The 8958-nt window shown below is 42.9% G+C and overlaps 1 protein-coding gene across 1 annotated transcript in view; it reads right to left on the bottom strand.

The window, feature by feature from the left end:
• EPS8 (epidermal growth factor receptor pathway substrate 8) overlaps window positions 1-7968 on the bottom strand; it is a 203782-nt gene extending 195814 nt beyond the window's left edge. Inside the window, exon 1 of the mRNA XM_026652262.1 lies at window positions 7726-7968. The gene's annotated coding sequence lies outside the window, so the exon portion shown is untranslated. The remainder of the gene's footprint in view (window positions 1-7725) is intronic.
• Window positions 7969-8958: the final 990 nt, after the last annotated feature.

Genomic DNA, 8958 nt, shown 5'->3' on the forward strand with positions numbered 1-8958 from the left:
AGTGCTTTGCATTTGTCCTTATTGAATTTCATCCTATTTACTTCAGAACATTTCAAATTTTAATCCTATCCTCCAAAGCACTTGAAACCCCTCCCAACTTGGTATCTTCCGCAAACTTTATAAGTATACCCTCTATGCCATTATCGAAATCATTGCTGAAGATATTGAACAGAACCGGATCCAGAACTGATCCCGCTGGGACCCCACCCGTTATGCCCTTCCAGCATGACTGTGAACCACTGATTACTCTCCGGGAATGGTTTTTCAACCAGCTGACTGGTCTGTAATTCCCCACATTGTACTTATTTCCCTTTTTATAAATGAGCACTATATTTGCCCTTTTCCAGTCTTCTGGAATGTCTCCCATCTTCCATGACTTTTCAAAGATAATCGCTAATGGCTCAGATATCTTCTCAGTCAGCTCCTTGAGTATTCTAGGATGCATTTCATCAGGCTCAGGTGACTTGAAGACATCTAGTTTGTCTAAGTAATTTTTAACTTGTTCTTTTCCTATTTTACCCTCTGATCCTACCTCATTATCACTAGCATTCACTATGTTAGACGTCCAATCACCACCAACCTTCTTGGTGAAAATTGAAACAAAGGAGTCATTAAGCACCTCTGCCATTTCCACATTTTCTTTTATTATTCTCCCCCCCGCCCCCCATTGAGTAATGGGCCTACCCTGTCCTTGGTCTTCCTCTTGCTTCTAATGAATCTGTAGAATGTTTTCTTGTTACCCTTTATGTCTCTAGCTAGTTTGATCTCGTTTTGTGTCTTGGCCTTTCTAATTTTGTCCCTATATACTTGTGTTATTTGTTTATATTCATCCTTTTTAATTTGACCTAGTTTCCACTTTTTGTAAGCCTCTTTTTTGAGTTTTAGATCATTGAAGATCTCCTGGTTAAGCCAAGGTGGTCTCTTGCCATACTTCCTATATTTCCTACGCCGTGGGATAGTTTGCTCTTGTGCTCTTAATAATGGCTCTCTGAAAAACTGCCAAGTGTCTTCAATTGTTTTTCCCTTTAGACTTGCTTCCCATGGGATCTTACCTACCAACTCCCTGAGTTTGATAACATCTGCCTTCTTGAAATCCATTGTCTTTATTGTGCTGTTCTCCCTCCTACCATTCCTTAGAATCATGAACTCTACCCTTTCATGGTCACTTTCACCCAAGCTGCCTTCCACTTTCAAATCCTCAACCAGTTCCTCCTTATTTGTCAAAATAAAATCTAGAACAGCCTTTCCCCTAGTAGCTTTCTCCAACTTCTGAAATGGAATGTATTGGAGACAATTTTAAGAACTTTTTGGCTAATCTGTGCCCTGCTGTGTTATTTTCCCAACAGATGCCTGAGTAGTTGAAGTCCCCCATCACCACCAAGTCCTGTCCTTTGGATGATTTTGTTAGTTGTTTAAAAAAAGCCTCATTCACCTCTTCTTCCTGGTTAGGTGGTCTGTAGTGGATCTCTACCATGGCACAACCCTTGTTTTTAACCCTTTTTAGCCTTACCTGGAGACTTTTAATAAATCTCCTATTTCCATCTCAACCTCAGTCCAAGTGTATACATTTTAAATATATAAGGCAACACCTCCTCCCCTTTTCCCCTGCCTGTCCTCCCTGAGCAAGCTGTACCCTTCTATACCAATATTCCAGTCATGCTTATTATCCCACCAAATCTCTGTGATTCCAACTATGTCATCATTGTGTTTATTTACTAGCATTTTGAGTTCTTCCTGCTTATTCCCCATACTTCTTGCATTAGTATACAGACATCTAAGATACTGATTTGATCCCCCCCCCCAAGTTCTGTCTTGTCTCTCCTTTGTCTCTGCTATAACAGCCCATGTTCCCCCCAAATTCTGACCCTTCTCCCAGGTCTCCGTGTTTGTGACTCACCTGCCCCCCTCAAACCTAGTTAAATCCCTCCTCACTAGGTAGCCAGTCTGTATCCAAATACAGGACTTGTTATGAATTATCAAAGATTTGCACTCTACTGGAAAATATGGCAATTTCCTAATTGTGTTACTGGTTAAGAGGCTGGTCTGAGTGGAGCTCTGAGACCAGATACAGACAGAATGTTTACCTTTTTAACAATGAGGGTCACAGATAAAGTATCAAAACTACATTGCACAAAATCCTTAGAAGTGGCTAAATGGAGATACTGTTTAATATGCTACACAGAAGTTAGAAGACTGATCAGCAGCACTTTTTTCCAGCTGAAGGTTTCTACTATTTTCACTTTTAGCTGGCTAAACATTTGGATATACATATTGCAAGAAAATGATGGAGGTAATCAAGACAAAACAAGATGATTTGCAATCAGCTATTTCCAATTTAGGCCCTGATCCCGCAAAGATTCATGGCATATGTAATTTTACTCATGTGTGTAGCCCAACTGAAAAATAGAAGTCTGAAATGTTTGACCAATTACAGTTGCATATAACACCCAAGGCCCCAATCTTGCAAACACATACACATGTGCTTGTGTCGGTTCTCAGGGTACCCAGGACTGAGAGTCACCTTGTTACCCCTCTGCCTCCACTGAGAGGTAGACTTGCTTGTGCTTAACTGGGTGTCAGCTCCCCGTTATCACCAGCCTGTTAGCCACCCAAGCACTCTCCTCTGGGCAGTGCTAGTCCTTACCTTGCTTTGCAGGTTAGCAATAGGTGCACCCTAGTCCCCAAGCCCCTTTGAAGAGCTCCCCTGTAGCGTCAGCTGAACCACTGAACACTCACAGAAATACCAGGTCTGCTGTTCCCAAAGGGACAGTATGCACACCCGCTCATATGATTCAGCTCAGGATCAGCACCTTGCTTAATACCACAGCACTACCACATATTTATAGTGAAAACAACAACAAGCTTGTTATCAAAAACTCAAGATTCAAGGGATAGTGAGTAAGCTAATTTGAAACAAAAAGTTACATATAAAATAAAATCTTAACACGCTTTCTAGAGACCAAACTTAGCTTTACTTCACCCCCAGGGTCCTCTGCAGCATTTCAACCAAGGTTGCTTGACATCCCATTTTTATGAATGTAAACACACCGCCCATTTATTTCCCAGTTGCAACATGATGTGGTATCTTTGTTCACTGAATACAGTTCAGTAAAACTTTGAAGTGTATAACAAGAGAAGGTTCTCTTCCATTGCTGTGTTTCTCTAGCTCTTAGTTCCTTTTTGAAATTTTTACCTTCAGCTTAGATCGGTGATGGGAGACCCATTGTGAATGAGACAATACTTAATTTACATCTCAACAGGGAGACAGGTGAATAAACATCCCTCAGCTGATAGAAAACCTGTTTGTCAAGCTTGCTTTGATACAGACTTTAAAACATATTTTCAGGATAAATACATTACTCCCTACAGTATTGTCTGTACATACATTTCACAATGAGATTAATGATGAGTGTGACCCCGCTTTCATTTAAGACCTTACATGACCTCTTTGGTGAACCAGAACGTACATACCAGAATCAGGACATTCTGTAACCCTCTTGCCAGTTGGCCTCACAGTGCTTAACTTTAAGCATGTGAGCAGTTCCGTCGCAATGAAACTATTTATGACATTTTGTATGTGCATTAGACTTTGAGGGAATTCGGGTATCAGATCAAAATGGAGATGAGCTCAAAGTTCAAGCTGACAAGGTCTATTTTAACTGACTAGTTTCTGACACAGCACCCTTTGAATTGTATATCCTGGATTTAAAAAAAAAAAAAAAAAAATAGGAGGGGAGGAGGGTTTTTCTGCTCCCACATTAATGTTAATTGAGATCTTTTCAACGAGGAAAAAAAATTACTAATTTTACAGGGGAACAGCAAAACTGACTCTTCACATATTTTCTCTAACCTTTCAGTTAGAGCAACCAAAGGTCTCAATCTTGCAAACACTTGCACAAACGCTCAATTTTATGCACACCACCAGTCCTACTGATTTAAGCAAAACCACTCACTTGCTTAAGTTTAATAAGTGTATACGTCTGCAGGATCAGAAACGTAGCTATTCCTCATAACTATAGTAAGTACAAGATTTTCAGACAAAAAGGTGATTTTCAAGTGACAGTAACCATTTAACTAGAGACTGCAATAGGGAAAACAATGAAAAGGTAAAAGCTCCAAGAAGGTTAAAGCCATTGATAACTGCAATACACATTAATAAAGGCAGATCAAAAAGATGGCTAAAAGCCGTGTAGTTGCAAACCATTGCATAGCATACTTGGAAAACCAACTCAGAGCCAGGATGTTTGAAAACTTTGGATCTCAGTGGCATAGAGACACAAAACTGGTTTTATGGAAAATTCTGTACCAAAGAAAATATAAAAAACAAGCCTCGCCACATGAAGGTGATCTATCCCAGCCACTTTAGGAAAATCAATACACACAGCAGTGTAAAGCACCACTGGAACTTTTTCTAATCGGAGGATTGAGACAGCATCATTCAAAGGTGTTAAATCACTTTTCTTGCTGGCTACCAGCCACTCAGGTTAAAGAGAAGAGATTCTGTAATATTCAAAGAAAAACCTTGGAGGACCAAGGATACAAGGCCTCCCAGTTTACTGGATGGCACAGTACTTGAGAGAAGGATGATAGAGAAGCAAATACTAGTCACTGAAATGAAAGTCAGCAAGCATTCTGTAACTACAGTCCTTACCATGTGTGCTTCAAGTTTTCTATTATTCCATTACAGTTGCAAAGGGAGAAGTTTTGATATATTTAGGTTCTGGAGGCACCAATTATTTAACTTTGTGTGTTTAACTTTCACCTACAGGGGAAAAAAATGCTGCAGTTAACAGAAGTGATTTTACATGGCTGGGATGATTTAGTTGGGGATCGATACTGCTTTGAGCAGTGGGTTGGACTGGATGACCTCCTGAGGTTCCTTCCAACCCTGATATTCTATGATACGTTTCCAGCTGGACTGAAAATCATATTTCATGTGTGAAGTTAACATCTGACTGAAAAAAATTACTTGTATGGCAAAATGCAGAGATTAAAAATGGGAGTATCATTAGAATAACTGTTCATTCTGTATAATAATTTATGTATGTCCTGGTAACTCTCAATCACAGTGTATTCCTTCTAATTGGACATTTATTTGTATTTACTTCTTCCCAATTGCATCTGTCAGATACAACCATTCAAAAAGTTTTAGATCAAAGACCATGAAGAATCAGATACAAAAACTTCACAGTATATACATACATACACATATACATACACACACACCTATAATGTAATCCTAGAGGGTTTCATAACTTGTTGTACAATAAAAATAATGTTCAAAGACAACTGTGTTAATAGAATCCATGCCAATAAAATAAAAATATACAAAAAAGAAAAAAGCAGAAGTATCATGTTACCCTGACTAAAGATACAAATCTGCCAACAACACTTATTCACTAGCCGTGTACAAGACAGTCATTGTACAAAGAATATACCTGGCAATTAGCTCCATGATGTCCTTTAAACCAAACCTGGTCATTGTCGATACAAAAGTTTTACTAACAGCGTGGACACCAAGACAGAATGCAGAGCCCCTTCCTTGTGTCACATGAACCTTTAAAAAAAAAAAAATCTCAGGTCCCCTACTGGTCATTAAAAACTAAGCTGAGAATGCCAAATTCGTCTCGCATATGGCCTAATGCAGCAGTAGTCAAACAATGGTCCGTGAAGCACTTGCCCGGGTGCTCCATGGAGAGGTGCTTGGGAATATGGCGCTTACTCTCCTCGTTTCCAGCTACTAAGTACACAAATGTTTGGCTAACATTACCTTCCCACATAAGCAGTTTTGGTAGCTGACATAGGATGTTGTGCAAGGGCAAATGGAAAGAGGAGAAGAGCCACATGATCAGAAATGGGAGGGGAGATGTCCAAGAGACACCCTGTTAAGGAGTGAAATTCTGGAACAGCCTTCCGAGGGAAACGGTGGGGGCGAAAGACCTCTCTGACTTCAAGATTAGGCTAGATAAGTTTATGGAGGGAATGGTTTGATGGGATAACGTGATTTTAGTCAATTAGGCAATAACGTGCCATCGCTGGTAAAATGTGGGTCCGGCTGGAGAATCTTGCCTGTATGCTAGGGGTTCTACTGATCGCCATATTTGGGGTCGGGAAGGAATTTTCCTCCAGGGTAGATTGGCAGAGGCCCTGGAGGTTTTTTGCCTTCCTCCGCAGCATAGGGCAGGGGTCACAAGCTGGAGGATTCTCTGCGACTTGAAGTCTTTAAATCACGATCTGGAGACTTCAACAGCTGAGATAAGGGAAATTGGGTGGGTCAGCTTTTGTGGCCTGCATCATGCGGGAGGTCAGACTAGATGACCATAATGGTCCCTTCTGACCTTAAAGTCTATGAGTCTATGTGGCCCATGCTACAGAAAAAGTCAGAAAACCCCCTACTGAGCGTACATCTGAACACAGGTTTCATCACACAGCTCCTCCTTTGTACTTCATTTTAAATGAAAACTCCACTATTACTTATATAAATGCAATCCCATTGAGGTCAATGGGGTTTTATGGCTGCAGTTCACAGCAAAAGGTGTTCATCTTTATTCATATTTCATCTGTTCTACCAGGATATTAAAACTGAGGAAAGGGAGGAGAACAACAAAGTAGTAGTAGGAACATCTGTCCCTCTAGCTATTTTGATGGTTGCTACTAACCAATTTTAAACCAGGCTTTATTCCCAGCTGTGGAATTGCTTTTTGGGTGCTCACTCCCAATCCAAAAATATTTATCCCCCTGGGAAATCACGGTGTACGTAGTCCCGCTGGGGATCCCTTAAGACAGACCATGAGACCACCACTGGTGTTCGAGCCTAGAACAAGCTGGGGGGGGGGGGGGTGCGTGCCAAGGAAAGATAGCAAAGAGGAGGGAAAGGTTTGAAGAGAGAAGATCAGAGACAAGAGAGGAGTAAAACGGAGTGGGACAGACAAAGGTATCCCACCAAAAAAAAGTGCATAGTCAGTCACAGACAAGAAGAGCTGCCTTCAGAAAAGCCAGAAAGTGGCACTATAATGAGGAAGATCCAAATCACCTGCTAAAAGGGGGAAGGGGCACAGAGAAAATAGATACACTAGTCTTACACTGTTAGCCCCTCTTGCCCAATGCCCCTAGTTAGGACATCGTCTGATATTGACAAATTGATAACATGAGCCAGGTCACCTTACCTAAAGGGGTGGGAAGTCATTAACAACACATAGGTACCAGTACTTCAAACAGCCTCTACTCCAGGGGGACAATAAAATCAGCTACAAACCTCCCGTGGTGGAAGCCCAGCTGACAAGATCAGAGAGCAGGTGTGGCAGGTACCGCTGAAGTTACCAGGAAAAATTAGAGACACATCAGCAGCATTTGTCTCCCCAACACCCTGACAAGGTGGGGGGAGGAACCCAGAAAAAAAAACACCCTCTCACTCTACTTGTATAGCATAGGTCTGAAATACGCTGGGGAAGGCGTCACCTGGCAGATCCTGAAGGAGTTAAAACACACACAAGGCTCCCAGCCTGAGGGCTTCCAGTCTCTACCCCCGACACCAGTTGAAACAGGGGAAGGGAGGGTGGCAGTGGACATTGCAATTCGCCATATTACAAAACAAGCACACATGCAAAAACAAACACACACAATTTGTGGGGTCGGGGGAGTTAAAGGAGAACAAAAGGGGACCCAATGAGCTGGCAACATCCCAGCCCACCACAGTCCCTGCTGCTGCCTTTGGGAGCCTCTTACCTTTAGAGGGGTTGTTTTCCTTCCTTGCAGGCAGCAGCTGATGTGCCGCCGCCAGGCTTCCCTTGCACCGGGGGCGAGCTGGAGGGGAGGGCGGCAGGGAAATCTCCCCAGCCCTAGGCGCGAGGTGGCCAAGGAGTGTCCCCCCGCCAGGAGGGCTCTCTCCGGCGCATAGATAACCAGCCTCAGGGAAGGAGGCACCCAGGTTACGCTGCTCCCCCCCTGTTCTGGCTTTCTGCTGCTGCTGCTGCTCGTGGAACAAAGTGCAGCAGCAGCAGCAGCGAGGGGAGGACGCAGCAGGCAGCTCAGGGTTCCAAAGCGCCCGCCTCTGCCGCTTGCCGCTGCCCTCAGGCTTTCCGCAGGCCAGAGCGCCCCCTGCTGGCCATATTCTTCCCCGCATCGGGTGAGCTGAGCCGAGCCGCGTTCTCACTAACCTGGTGTTCAGACCCGCTCGATCCCGATAGCTTTTACCTCCGTGGTGTGTGTGTGGAGTAGGGGAGGTGAAATCACCGCCCTGATCTTATTGCCTGTTCCCGTCAAGTTGTGACTCCGGATTTTGTTGAAGGTTAATTAGACGCGCTGTACTTTTTTATGAAAAATCAATACAGAAATAATCGTGGAGGGCGTTCAACCCGGCATTCAAACCAAATCCATACATTTGGAGTAGCTGGGAGCGGGGGAGGAGATTGGAATCCAGCCCCTGATCTTGTTCTGAAATGTGCACTTTTTTTACCCCGTCCCGATAACATGCGAAACCAAGACCTTTACCTTGGAAACACTTGTACACTTAAGCACAGAAGCCATCCCACTGAACTCAGTGAGAATCACACATGTGTGATATTACATGCAGATTCTGTGTTTGCAGGATTGGTCAGAACAGCCTCAAAAATTGTGGTGTTCAAAATGCTGACGCCGATTTGAAGCTCTGCTTCGTTTTTCCGGCCCATCTCTAAGCTCCATAACTCTCAGCTAAAAAAGTAATAGTCTCCTCTCCCTCTTTTCCTCTGTGTGATTTGCATGATTGTTTGCTAAACACAGGGCTGTCTCCCAGGCTATGACAACATGAATAAGAGCAATTACAAACAAAAACAAAACCCTTCATCATAAAAGCAGATATTGTAAAACCTGCCTTCAAATTAATCTACTATGAGGATGGAGTCTGCCATCCCAAGTGGAGAATTCAAATGAAGTTTTTCAGCTGGTTTATTTTATAGTGGTTCCATCTGGAACTACATA

This window comes from Terrapene carolina, unplaced genomic scaffold (assembly GCF_002925995.2).
Source record: "Terrapene carolina triunguis isolate 2854851 unplaced genomic scaffold, T_m_triunguis-2.0 Scaffold112, whole genome shotgun sequence".
Lineage (NCBI taxonomy): Eukaryota > Metazoa > Chordata > Testudines > Emydidae > Terrapene > Terrapene triunguis.